The 13664-nt window shown below is 46.6% G+C and overlaps 1 long non-coding RNA gene across 1 annotated transcript; it reads right to left on the reverse strand.

Annotated features, from left to right (window-relative positions):
• Nucleotides 1-840: 840 nt before the first annotated feature.
• LOC138848933 (uncharacterized) lies at nucleotides 841-2701 on the reverse strand. The gene is made up of 2 exons (XR_011387120.1): nucleotides 2213-2701; nucleotides 841-2124 (listed from the first exon to the last, which is right to left on the reverse strand). It is a non-coding gene; the product is annotated as an uncharacterized lncRNA (long non-coding RNA).
• Nucleotides 2702-13664: the final 10963 nt, after the last annotated feature.

Consider the following 13664-nt stretch of genomic DNA (forward strand, 5'->3'; position numbering starts at 1 on the left):
TTGAGAAATGTTTGGAAATAGAAAATTAATAATTGTGGAATCATTTGCAAAAAGTAAGAGTGCTAAAATGAACTCTGCCCAAGATGCTGTGGCCTCTGAAAATCACAGTTTACATGCACAACCTCCCTACTGGCTCCGGTACCCAGCTGCTCACACGAAAATGCACATGTGCACCACCTGCACACAAACCGGAAGGCGCCAGGGACCGTGCCCACCCCCTGGGAAGTTGCCAGAATCAACAAACAAAAATACAGGCCACCCAGTTAAATTTGAATTTCAGACAAACAGCAAATAGCTTCTAATAGGTCTCAAGTCTTGCATGGGACACATTTATACTAAAATTTATTTGTTGTTTATCTGAAATACGAACTTAAGAGAATATCTTAGATTTTATCTGGCTTCCCCAGCCCTACGGCGTCTGCCTCTCAGTCCCTCGCAGAAGGACTCCTGCATAGGTGCACGTAGACACTCTGCCCAGGAGCACGAACTTTAATCCACTGTGAATTCCTCCTGCTTTCATACCACCATCTGAAACTTACCCGGGACTGAGGACGCAGGGAGTAGCAGGCTTTTTCCAAGCCCTCCATCCTCTGTCTTACTTGTGATCTCATTCAGGAATGTAGCTGTTGACTCAAAGGATAGGGGCGTAGAGGTGCTCAAATTCACTGAACGTCAAGACCTTTGGCATGCTAGAAGGTGATTATCTCACCCATTCTAGACTCTCCTTCCACTGAAGTCCTGGGAGAGGAAGTGGGTTAAGAAAAGCCTGAACGTATTGGCTCATGGAAGAACTTTAATTCTCAAGTGCTAGAATAATTAAAGAAGTTGCTTAGATTACTCTTTCTGGTTTCTTTAAAAAAAGATTTATTTATTTATTTGAAAGGCAGAGTTACAGAGAGGCAGAGGCAGAGACAGGCAGAGAGATCTTCCATCCACTGTTTCACTCCCCATATGGTTGCAATGGTCGGAGCTGGGCTGATCCAAAGCCAGGAGCCAGGAGCTTCTTCCGGGTCTCCCATGCAGGTACAGGGGCCCAAGGACTTGGGCCATTTTCTACTGCCTTCTCAGGCCATAGCAGAGAGCTGGATCAGAAGTGGAGCAGCTGGGTCTCAAACCAGCACCCATATGGGATGCTGACACTGCAGACAGCAGCTTTACCCGCTATGCCACAGCACCAGCCCTCCTTCTGGTTTCTAAGGTAATATCCCAAAGATGTCCAGGTTAGTGGGTGCTGTCTTGGCAGATCTGTTCATAAAAGTGAAGAAGGTTGCTTTGGACCTGTTACGAATGGCTCCCAATCCCATGCTCCAAAGAGACTAAACTTGCTCGTGGAGACAGTGTCCCAGGATATCTTTCAGTCCCTTCCATGCACACAGGCTGGAGTAGGGGCAGCCTTCACGTTGATGGTCTCTCTTTCCTAGTAGAGGAGAGAAAATATCCCCAAGATCCTGATAGGGCTCCTTGAAACATCTCCCTTGGGGCTTTGCCCTTGCCAGGCACGTGTGAACAAGACTCCCTCATGTTTCTGACTCACTCTGAAATGAGTTCTGCCCAAGAGCTTGGGTCTGAAGCTGGCAGCTTGGCAGAGAGCCCAGCAGTGGGGGAAGGAGACATCCTCTCCAGGTTTCCAAATCTGCGTTGCCTCATCATATACTGCTGGCCAGCCTTCCTCTGAGCCTCCATCTCCAGGCTGAAACTGTGGGGTCACTTAAACCAGACAGGTATTGTCAGGAGAGCCGAAGCGGTGATCTCTATGAATGTATGATGGGTTTTTTTTTTTTTTGGAAGATTTATTTATGTACTTGAGAGTCAGAGTTGCAGACAGAGAGAGGGAGCAACAGATACAGAGAGGTCTTCCATCTGGTGGTTCACTCCCCAAATGGCCACAACAGCTGGAGCTGGGTTGATCCAAAGCCAGGAGCCAGGAACTTCTTTCAGGTCTCTCACATGGTTGCAGGACTCCAAGCACTTGGGCCATCTTCCACTGCTTTCCCAGGCCATCAGCTGGGAGCTGGATCAGAAGAGGAGCAGCTGGGACTCAAACCAGTGTCCATATGGGAAGCAGGCACCGCAGGCAGATGCTTAACCTACTACACCACAGCACCAGCCCCTATATGAAGGGTTCTTAAAAGAATGGGGTACAAACTCAAAATATCAGTCATCTTGCAAGAGTAATATATGGTTGGAAGCTTTTAAAACAAAAATTACTTACCAAAGAGCCTTCCCTTGAGAAACTCAGAGTGTGTGGGATGCAGGAAAGAAGCTCTCTGGTTTCCTAGAACTCAGTCAATTTAGAGAGAAACCAGGTCAAGCTACAGGCTCCCAGAGGACAAGGCAAGAGCAATGGGAAGAAAAGTTCAACCTCCAGCAAGAGGAGAGACGTTTGATGCCGCTGGTGCTCGCGAAGAGTGAGAGACGTCTAGCATGAAAGCTGGAGAGTGAATTCTTGTCGTGCAGCTTCTTGCAGAGCTGACGTTCCACAAAGACACACAGTCCCAACACTCTGCAAGGTGGGAAAAAAAGGGGCTGTGCATGACAGCCAAACACCTCTCAAAGTCAGAAAATCCATGATGATGTTCCAGTAAAGGCTCTTCTGGCTTCAAAGGAAAGAGCCTCTCTCCAGCTTGTTCAAGGGAAGACAGAGACTGTTGAAAGGGTACCAGCAGGGTATGTGGACTCACAATGCAGGTGTCACAAGACCCTGGAACAGGAAAGGCAAAGCCTTTTGGATCCATAATCATTCTCCCTTGTCTCAGCTGAGTTCCATCTTCCTTACCTGCTTCTGAATATTTGTTCTCATTGCCCTTGTCTCAGTATCTCAGCCTCCTAATACTTCTCAGTGTTACCACCAACCAATCCTTCCCTCTGTGCCTTTCATTCACGTTTGTGAGAGAGAGAGCCTGCATGGCCCAGCCTCCAGCATGGCTGTCCTACCCTGAACCAGTCTCAGTGATGGAACAGGGAGAATACAAACCATGGCCCCACCACCCGAGAACAGGGGCAGAACAGGCAGGCACCATTGCGCCTGTCACAAAGAGCAAAGAGGAATACACCAAAGGGGGAACCCAAGGTCATCTTTAAAAGAGTGAACACTCTCCACTACCCACAATGAACATGAGAGTTGGGACTTCAGATTAGAAGCTCATATCACAATATGCTGAGAACTGTCACGCATTAGCCTGTTTCATAGACCCACAAGCCCTGCACAGAAGGCTAAATGTCCGCATTGCAGATAAGAGAAAACAAAACAAAAAACAGGTCAAAACAGTAACCCGCCAAGGTCACTCAGCTAACTGGTGGAGGCACTCGGGCCCCACTCTGATCTGTGTGATGCCTAAGCAGTGTGTTCCCAGATGGAGTCAGCAATGCTTTCCTCTGCAAAGGAAGCCAAGTGGAATGCGAGCTAGAAAAGGCCATCTACTCTCCAAATCACCCTAAGTGAGGAAGAAGGGGAAGGGAGAGGAAGACCGGAGGAAGAAAACGGACTCTTTTTTCCCTGAATAACAGGAAAGATGCATGCTAGAGATGTGGAAGACATGAGGTCTGTCTGAGGAAGCTCGGGGGAAGGCACAGGCAGCAGTGAAAAATGAAATGCAAGGCCCTAGAGAAGTACTCACTTTAAAGGAACAATTTTGCTGTTGTTCTTTGTTCTTGTACCAAATGTACCTATAAAAAAAAAAATCCCTGCCGTTGCTGTAGCAACAGAGAGAACCAGATCCCCGGAAGGCCTTTGCCAGGTCAAGAGCCTTGTCATTCATCCCAGCCCCCACCATTTCTATTATCAAGGTGAAGGGCAGAGGCCTGCCCAGACACACACTCGAAATACACAGCAGAAACCCAGACTTCGCTTGGACTGGAAGGAAGAGAAAGTCAGACAGGGCAGCAGGTAGACACTAGCAGCTCTGTCCAGTTACACCTGACGACAGGGACAGAGGCAGAGGCCAAAATCAATGCCCGAAGTGGATCCACAAGGAAAGTAAGAGGAAGCGGAACAAAGAAAAATGCTGAAAGTTAAAACAGGCGTGTGTGAACACACACACACACTCACACACACACACACACATAAATAGAGCAAAGAGAGAAGGGCAAGTGGCCTTTTTTGTTCCCGTGAGAGATATCTGGACTTTGCAGCGAGATCCTGTCTTGGGTCTTTTCCTCGTGTTTGAGCTGCATTGAATGGGCAGTTGCCTGGCATGAAGGTGTTGTGAGTCAGCCGCAGATTGGAGCTCAGTCCCTCTGTCCCTCTGCTCTGCTCTCTGCCAGACCACACAGCCTCCTGCCCTGTTCTGCCAAGCCCAGCTTAGCTCATTGTCCAGGTAACACACTTCAAAGGCACCAGGGTGAGATGGGGCGGGCTGGGCCAGCCTCAGGGTGGGAGTATATCCCAAAAGGCTCAGGCCCAAACACTCCTCATCAATCTTCTGAAGTATCTTCCCTCCCTCTCACTTCCCTGACACTTTGAATAACCCTGGGATGTTAAAACTGGAAAACCCAATTTCTCACTGGGGCTGTCAGCTTCTTTTGCACTATGAGTCTGTGTGGCTTTATTATCGTGGGGTTGACCAGATGTCAGCCAATGTTGCGGCACAGTCCTGCAATAACAGAATTGTGTGATCTTCTCTGGAGTTGGCTGTACACTCTAGGATTGTCAGATGATGGGTGCCTAACTGGTCAGAAAATACAGGGCATCTGTCAAGGTGTGTGTGTGTTGTAGAAATGTCCCCGGGTGTGGGTCTTCCAGCCCCCAAGTTGGTTGCTTGTATCTGTCTTAGGACACAACCTTTGTGCTGCTTTATACTAAATAGATAGATCTGATCCCTCACAGAAAACTGTGACGATCTCTGCAATAAGGAGACATACTTCCATTTGTGTACCCGATAGCACAAAGTGTAGCTAATCCCCTAACACCCTCGTTCAGTGAATGCATTTGCTGCTGGCCTCCCCCGAAACTCTGCAGAACTTGACAATCATGAAAATATAACATGTCCTCCTCTTTTAAATCCTTTCTTGATGGGGTGCAAGCATGAGATCCAGCACTGGGCCCAAGACTCAGAACCTAAGATTAATGTATCATCTGTGTGTAATCTTGGACATGTTGTTTATCCTCTACAGTAATGTTGTCCAATAGAACTTCCTGTTTTATGCAAATGTTCCATATTTGCATTGTCAAATACAGAAGTCACCTCTAGCTATGGAGCTCAAGTTTTGATTTTGTTTCATTTTATTATCTAAATTTTGATAGTCACAAGTGTTAGGTCTGTATTAGCACAAACCTAAGAAATCTCATTTTCCAAAGGAAATCAGAATAAGAAGACCTTTTACCTCTTAGTTTGAGAGGAAGATTAAATGAGACAATTCCTGAGGCTGGCACGGTTGTGCAGTGGGTTAAGCTGCTGCTTGCGATGTCACCATCCTATATTGGAGTGCTGGTTTAAATTCCGTCTACTCCACTTCCAGTCCAGCTTCTTGCTAATGCGCCTGGGAAAGTTGCAGATGGCTCAAGTGCTTGGGCCTTTGCCACCTATGTGGGATAACAGGATGGAATTCTGGGCTCCTGGTTTCAGCCTGGCCCAGCCCTGGCTGATGCAGCCCTTTGGGAAGTGAATCAGGGTCTTCCTGTCTCTCTCTCTCTCTCTCTCTCTCTCTCTCTCTCTCTCTCTTCTCTCTCTCTATCTCTATCTCTATCTCTCACTCACTCACTCAATCAATCATTTGCTCTGACTCAACGCTTTCATTTCTTTCTTTTGCACACACACACATGACACACACAACAACTCCAGATTCTTCAAAAACCCCACAGGATGTGAACATGAATCTTAGAGTCCTACTCTGAAGGCTCAGGGGTTAGAGACTTCATACAGAGTGCACAAGAGATGACACAGGAAGCTGCACACCCAGCAGGTGAGTGACTTGTGCACAGCATTCTCTTCCGATACCACCAAGCCTCCTGCCCAGGGCGCTGTCCCCTCTGCAGACTCTCTCCAGGCACCCTCTGTCTTTCCTCTATCCTTCAGTACTTTGGTCTCCTTCTTTCTCTTTTTTTCCTTAACCAGGTAATTTTGCACCTAAGAATATCCTTTCAGCATTTGTTGTTCTTATTGAATATAAGCCCAAGTGTGATGAAAAATCTCTTTCCCATCCAGTTCTAGATGTAATCTTAAGGAAACTTAAAACTACAGTAATGAAGCAAGATTTGACATCCCAAGCATCCACAAAATTCTAATGGAAGGGGCAGGCTTTGGGCCTAATGCTTAAGTCACCAATTAAGATGCCAACATCCCACATCAGAGTACCTTGCTTCAAGTCTCAACTCTAGGCACTGAATCCAGCCTCCTGCTACTGTAGACCCTGGGAGGCTGTGGTGATGGCTCAAGTACTTGGGTCCCAGCCAGCCACATGCCTGGATTAAGGTCCCAACTCTCAGTCTCATAAAACCAAGTGTTGGGCATTGCGTTGTTGGGAAAGGAACAAGTGTATGAAGATCTCTCTCTCCCTCTCTCTCTCCCTCTCTCTCTTCCTCCCACCCACCCACCTGCCCTCAGGTACAGAGGTAAATAAAATGCAAATGGAATTATTTGTGTGTGGTTCTCAATTCCTTTTCCTAAACACTGAACTGCTGGAGACACATATGTCTCCCCTCACTCTCACCTGCCCTGTGCTGTGTTCCCTGGGTTCTAGTCTTATACCTAGTTCAGCTCTACAAGCTTCTGCAGAGCAAGAACTAGGTCTGATCTTACATACAGTCTCTGGCCTGGAACAAAATCACCTTCTCTCAACTGTTGAAATAAATGGAGGTGATACGAGTGTGTCTTTTCCCTTCTCAAGAACCTCTAGAATCCTTACCAAATCTTAGCCTGGACAGCTCCCCCACTAGACAGCAAGGCTGAGAGCATAGAGCTCCTGAACATGCCCCACACTTCCCAGGAGCAGGTGTAGAAGAAGGGCTTGGACATGTGTGGTCACTGGGTCCCCACCAGTCACCTCTCTGCCATGCTCAGTGACCAGCCCTGGGCCTGGGACACCCCTTGTTCTTGGGAGGAGAGCCCCACATCTGCCTCCTGCCACCTGAGCTCACTATGCTGTTGCCTGACCAGTGAAAGAATGTTGGGGAAGGTAGGGATGTCAGTTCCCTGCCTCCTGCTTCCAAACCACCTCTCTTCTGTCGCACCCTGCACTCCAGCCACACAGATGGCAGAGGGAGGGGGAAGCCATCAAGGAGCAGTTCTTATCAGATTTCCAGGCCTCCACCTGCCCTCACTGACCTCCCCAGGGCCACCCTGAGTCACTGTTGAAGAAGTTCAAAATGTAACTGCATGCTTTTCTGGTGCCCAGGTTAAACCCTTCTAGGCAGTTCCAGGAGTCTGCCATCCCACTTTGTCCATCCCAGCAGATCCAGGTGTTCATTTCTCACAGACCCCACCCTCTGTACCTTGACATGATGACTAGGTCTTCACTTCCCTCATTATGACGAAATCCAACACATTTCATCCCCTCCTGCTCCCCTGCAGCACCTCTCTGCCTATCTGGAAAACTCGGAAGAGGAGGTGGTTGCCTGCCTACCCAGACTCTGAGCTCCTCCACCCACACCAAAAACTGTCTATTCCAGCTCTCTCCCTAGGTCCACCCTCTGCCTTCTCCTAGGGCCATTGGAGTCAGCATTCCCCAGAGAAATGGAGCCATCAGGATAGACACACACATACTTACTCAGGAAGATAAGAGATTTACAATGGCAGTTGGCTCACACAATTATTCAAAGCAGGAAATCCAGAAGTATAATTTAGTCCGAGGCCAAGGGCCTGAGAACTGCACAAGCTGGGGGAGAGTGGACAGCATTAACATCATCCCCAGACTTCAAAAGCCCAAGAACCAGGAATTCCAATACCCAAAGGCAGGACAAGACAGACGGCCCAGCTCAGACACAGACAGAGCAAAGCCATTTCAGCCACTCTTCTGCTCCATCTTCTTCTATCTGGGCCCCCAATGCATTGGACAATGGTAAGGGCAGATCCTCTTTAGTCAGTTCACTGCATCAAATTCTCATGTCTTCCAGGTACACCCTCCAGATACACCCATAAATAATGTGTAACCAGCTCTCTGGGCATCCCTTAACCCAGGAAATTTGACGAAAATTAGTCAACCCAACCAGTAATCCAGTCTGCCCACCTCTCTTCTCTCTGCCAAGGACAATCTCTTGGATGAACTGGTCTGTACTGATGATTCTGTGTGGTGACTTGTGTGACTTCTACCCTCAGCAGTCCACTGCACTCCCTCTGAATCAGAGCCTCAGTGACTGTTCTTCACCAGTCTGGCTGCTCCAGGCTGCTCCAGGCTGGCTGGCAGATTAGCATGGTGGTTAAGTGTGGAGACTATCAACTCAAACAGCTTAAGCACAGAGCCCAACTCCTCTTAGTAGTCATGTGATCTTGGGCTAGTTTTCCAAAGCGGTCAATGCCTCAGTTTCCTCAATCATAAAGTGAAGCTAAAAGTATACTTCCCTTGTAAGACTACAGAGATAATTCAGTGAAATGATGCATGTCAAGTGCCCAACATATAATACATCTTCAACAAAAGTAGACCCACTGAGGCAGACTTTTGACCTAGTGATTAAGGTACTGGTTAAAAGGTTCACAACCCATATCAGAGTGCCTGGGTTCAAGTCCCAGCTCCAACTCATGACTCTAGCTCCCTGCTAATGTAGACCCCAGAAGGCAGCAGTAGTAACTCAAGTGATTGGGTTCCCGCCACTCCCATGGAAGACCTGGATTGAGTTCCTGGCTCTCAGCTTTTACCCAGCCTAATCCTGGATGCTGCAGGCACCTGGGGTGTGAACAAGCAGGTGGGAACACTCTCTCCCTCCTTACCGCTCTTTCAAATAATAGTTTTCTTCTTTCTTTGTAAGTGTCCCTAGCTTCAAAAAGCAGAGACTCAGACTGCCTTTGCTTTGTTCCCCTGGATATCCCCTCCTTCTCCTTTCTAGCAGTGGTTTACACTGCCCAGGTCAGTTCAGATCCAGGTGCCCTTCTCTGCATGTTCCCTCTGGCTGCACCAGTTAATATTGCCAGGCTTTGGGGACTGATCCCAGATCTGTACCACCAACCCTGCCACCTCGTCTGTGCTCAGCTGCTTTACCTGGATGGTCCCTCTCCACCTCCTTTTCTCTACCTTTCTCTTTGCACCTCCTACCCCATCCTCTCAGATCTCAAACTCTGGAAACTGCAATTTATTCACCCTCCACTGACCCATGTTCCCCAAATATTTTTATTGGTCTCCAAATTCTTCCTCCATAATATAAGGAGAAATCACCTATTACCCTACATATTACTCAGAAACTAAGTGAATTTTTAATACATAAAAAGAAATATGCTCCATGAACCTAACATTGTACCTGAAGCTAAAGAGTCATGTTTTCATTATATCTTACAACTTAGTCAATGAGGCTAGAAGGAGCAAGTAGAACTATATAGAAGTGTCAAGATGGCTTTGGAGTGATGGCTGTTAAACCTGAGGGATATTTTCACATCTTTTTGGAATTTACCATAGTGAAAAGCTTTTTTTAATCAAATTAGATAACCAGTCAAATCTTGGAAGGAAGGAAGGAAGGAAGGAAGGAAGGAAGGAAGGAAGGAAGGAAGGCTGAGGAAGGGTGAGCTGATACTCCCTTCCCAACCCCAAAGGTTAACAATAGACACAAAGTGAATTTCAACTGCCCCTTTATGCACCCCATGTGCCCTCATGTGTATCCCATTCTCCACCCAACCTGCACCCTTCCTGGTTTTTGCCAGACCTGTGCACAACTGTAACCTCGGTTCTTCAGCTGTGAGAAAATAGGTAGGTGGATGGATAGATACAGATGTACACATGCGATGCCAGCCAGTCAGGAATTAATAGGATCTTTTATAATTAATTGTATTGTTCTTTGCCACTTCTTTTTGGGGAGAGGTGGGGGGTTGGATCCAGAGACCACAACAGAGCTCTTTGGCATCTGACAGCTCACCTTTAGGTCTCTAGAATACAGAGCATCCTCTCGCCACATTTCACATTGCAATTTTTTCCAGAGTCCAAGTTGTATGGGGCCCCTGACACACTTTCAGACCAGGAACTATCTGATTCCAGTGATCGGCTCATTTGTGTCTTAACTGATGCCTTCTGAACATGGGACCCATTGCATCAGATGAAGAGGGTGTGCATCACACCTTTCTGGGGACCAAATAAATCCCTTTACCTGTCCAGCTTGGTGACTCCTCATTTAGAATCTGGCTCCTTTTTTTTTTTTTCTTTGACAGGCAGAGTGGACAGTGAGAGAGAGAGACAGAGAGAAAGGTCTTCCTTTTGCCGTTGGTTCACCCTCCAGTGGCCGCCGCGGCCAGCGCGCTGCGGCCGGCGCATCGCACTGATCCGAAGCCAGGAGCCAGGTGCTTCTCCTGGTCTCCCATGGGGTGCAGGGCCCAAGCACTTGGGCCATCCTCCACTGCCTTCCCTGGCCACAGCAGAGAGCTGGCCTGGAAGAGGGGCAACCGGGAAAGAATCCAGCGCCCTGACCGGGACTAGAACCCTGTGTGCCGGCGCCGCTAGGTGGAGGATTAGTCTATTGAGCCAGAATCTGGCTCTTAACCTTTAGAACCAACAATAGTCCTCACTGGTTTCCTCCCAGGCTCACAGAGTAAAGTATCATTTGCTTCAAACTCAGGCCTGACCAAGATCAAGCCTTAGGAGATGCTCAGGGTGGACGCCTGCCCTCTCCAGCACAGGCAACTCTGCCCGCAGCCACTGCCCCCTGCCGCCCTTTACCATCTGGTCGGGTGTCTAACTGACTGTGGAGAGCGGGTCAGTTAGCACAGAAGTAATAGCTATCAACAAAGGAAATGAAAATGTTTGGTTTCTTTTCTTTTGCCTTCAAAACTTTGGCAATCTAGAAAAGATAATAAGGGATTGAGGATACTATTGAGTCATCAAAAAAAGAAAAGGAAGAGCAGGAAAGAAAGAGACTTCATTTATCCCCAAGCAGTCACCAAATGCCTGCCAAATGCCTGTTGCTGTTCTAGGCAGCAGGCTACCCCACAGAGAACAGAGCAGCCCAACTGAAGGCATTTTCTTTCCAGGTTTAAATCGGGCCTGGAAAGACTACAGAAATAATGGTGTGGATCTGAAAAATCTGGTTATAAATGTACCATGTAAAGGTGGTTAAAGAAGGCATTGTGAATTATAATCATTCTAACAACCACTTGAGTGTATTATGGGTTGAACTGTGTCTCCCAAAATTCATGATGAAGTCCTAGCCCTGAGCACCTGAGAATGTGCCCTTGTTTTGAAAAGTGCTGCTGCAGATATACTTAGTTAAGATGAAGTCATAATGGAGTATAGTGGACCCTTAATCCAAGAGGACTGGTGTCCTTTTAGAAAAAAAAAAAAAGAAACTATTGCTTAATGGGTTAAGCTTCTGCCTTCAATGCCAGCAACCCAAATGGGCACCAGTTTGAATCCCAGCTGCACCACTTCTGATCCAGCTCTCTATTAATGCATCTGGGAAAGCAGTGGAAGATGGCCCAAGTGCTTGGGCCCTTGCACCCATGTGGGAGTCCCAGATGAAGCTCCTGGCTCCTAGCTTTGGATCAGCCCAGCTCCAGCCATTGCAGCCATTTGGGGAGTGAACCAACAGATGGATGATCTCTCTTTCTCTGTGTCTCCTTCTCTCTAACTCTTTCAAGTAAATAAATAAATTTTTAAAGGAGAGAGAATGTGTATAAAATGCTTTGCACAAAGTCTGGCATGAAGTAAATTTTTATATGTTATATATAATAAAAAGTATTATTAATGTTATGAAAGAGAGAGAGTGGCATTCAAAGTACATGGCCTAGGGAGCCCTGCCCTCCAAAATCAACCTGTTCCAGTTGGGTAAATATCTCCATCCACTCAGTCTTTCAATTCTTGCTGCAAACAGATGTTGGCATTTTTGGTTGGCTTGTGGTTAAGACACTTCCATTAACTGCCTGCTTGGTAGTCAAATTGGTGCATTTATTCCAATTCTACATCTATAAAATCAGAAAGAACTGGTAAGTCATGATGTTTGTGTTGTATAAAGCACTTCCTGCTTCCTCATTTACAAAGATATCAGAAGCCAACTCTCCTGGCCCCATGACAGCTCTGTGTGAAACCCCCAATATACCCAATCCCCCCCGTCCGCATACACATCATCCATAATAAAATAGACTGTTTATATGTCTTATGTTTACTTCATATGTGGTTTTAAAAATATTTAGTTATTTATTTGAAAGGTAGAATGACAGAAAGAAGGAGACATACATACATAGAGAGAGAAAAAGAGAGAGAAAGAGAGAGAGATCTTCCATCCACGGGTTTACTCCCCAAATGCCCAGAACAACCAGAGCTGGGCCAGGCCAAAGCCAAGAGACAGGAATTCCGTCCAGGTCTCCCATACTGGCAGAAACTCAAGTACTTGGGCTATCAACCGTTGTCTCCCAGGTGCATTTGCCAGAAGCTGGATCAGAAGCAAAGACAGAATTTGATCCCAGGCACCCTGGTATAGGATGCAGGCATCCCGAGCAGTGTGGCTGCACCCGTGCATCACAACACCCACTCAGATGTGTGTTTTTGTCCAAGTCTTGTCACTCGGCTGCATGCAGATTCCTTCCTCCCGCCTGGAAAGGAACTCTCAGAGGACAGTTCCTAAGTCTGTTTAAAAGCCCGTTAACAGCCCAATTAGATTGAAAGACTTTGCAGTCCTTCCAACAAATCAAGATTTGATTAGGACCTCTACAGGTAAGTTTCTTGAAGTTCTAGTCAACTCAGGGGTCTGTGAAACTGTGAACACAACTCTGTGTTCATGGTCAGGTGTCTGCATTTTTGGCATTCTTAAGGAGGTGACATATGTGACCCTGAGCTAGGCAAGCAATACTGAATACTACTCATGCACTCTTCAAGCAGAGAGCCATCCAGAATAAGAGGGGGGAAAGAGAGCAAATGACCAGAGCAGTGTTTTTTGTATTCTCTACAAGTTGTATTGCTGGGGGGGGGGGGGGGGGTGTGACTTTGCTAGTAGTCTCAGATATTAAATGTAGTTTAGGTTTAATCTTTAGATTTAGGAGATGTTTTCCGTTTTCAAAGGCATGGGATCAGGGAAACACTGCTTGCATTGTCATTTGCTAATGAGCTGAGGAGCAGAAGTGGGATTGATCCCGAGACAGTATATGAGGGCTGAGCGAAGGCTGGGTGCCATGGTGCCATAGGTCAGAAATGAAGGTTTTGCAGAGCCATCCTGTTTTGCAAAGGATTCAAGGTGTTTTCATAGAGCATTTTGATTCTGCTCCACTTTTGTATTTCAAAATAACTTTTAAACTACTATGTAAGACATGACTCCACTGGAGTTTTTTTCTTAAAAGTAGAGTAGGACAATTAAATCATTAAATGGAACATCAGACATGTATACGCCAAACTCGAAAACTGCACTGTAACAGTTAAACTACAATCACAGAAAAAGTAGTGATTTATTTTCCCCCAAACTTCAGCCAAAGATCAACCAAAACACTAAATTAATGTTTTATTTTTGCATCCCTAGATGTGCAGGTTTGGTTAAGTTATTTATATATTTGTTGGATTTTACAATGAGATAAGCATATGAAGCTTATACTTTAATATGTTTGTACTTA

The sequence above is a fragment of the Oryctolagus cuniculus genome, chromosome 3, assembly GCF_964237555.1.
Source record: "Oryctolagus cuniculus chromosome 3, mOryCun1.1, whole genome shotgun sequence".
Lineage (NCBI taxonomy): Eukaryota > Metazoa > Chordata > Mammalia > Lagomorpha > Leporidae > Oryctolagus > Oryctolagus cuniculus.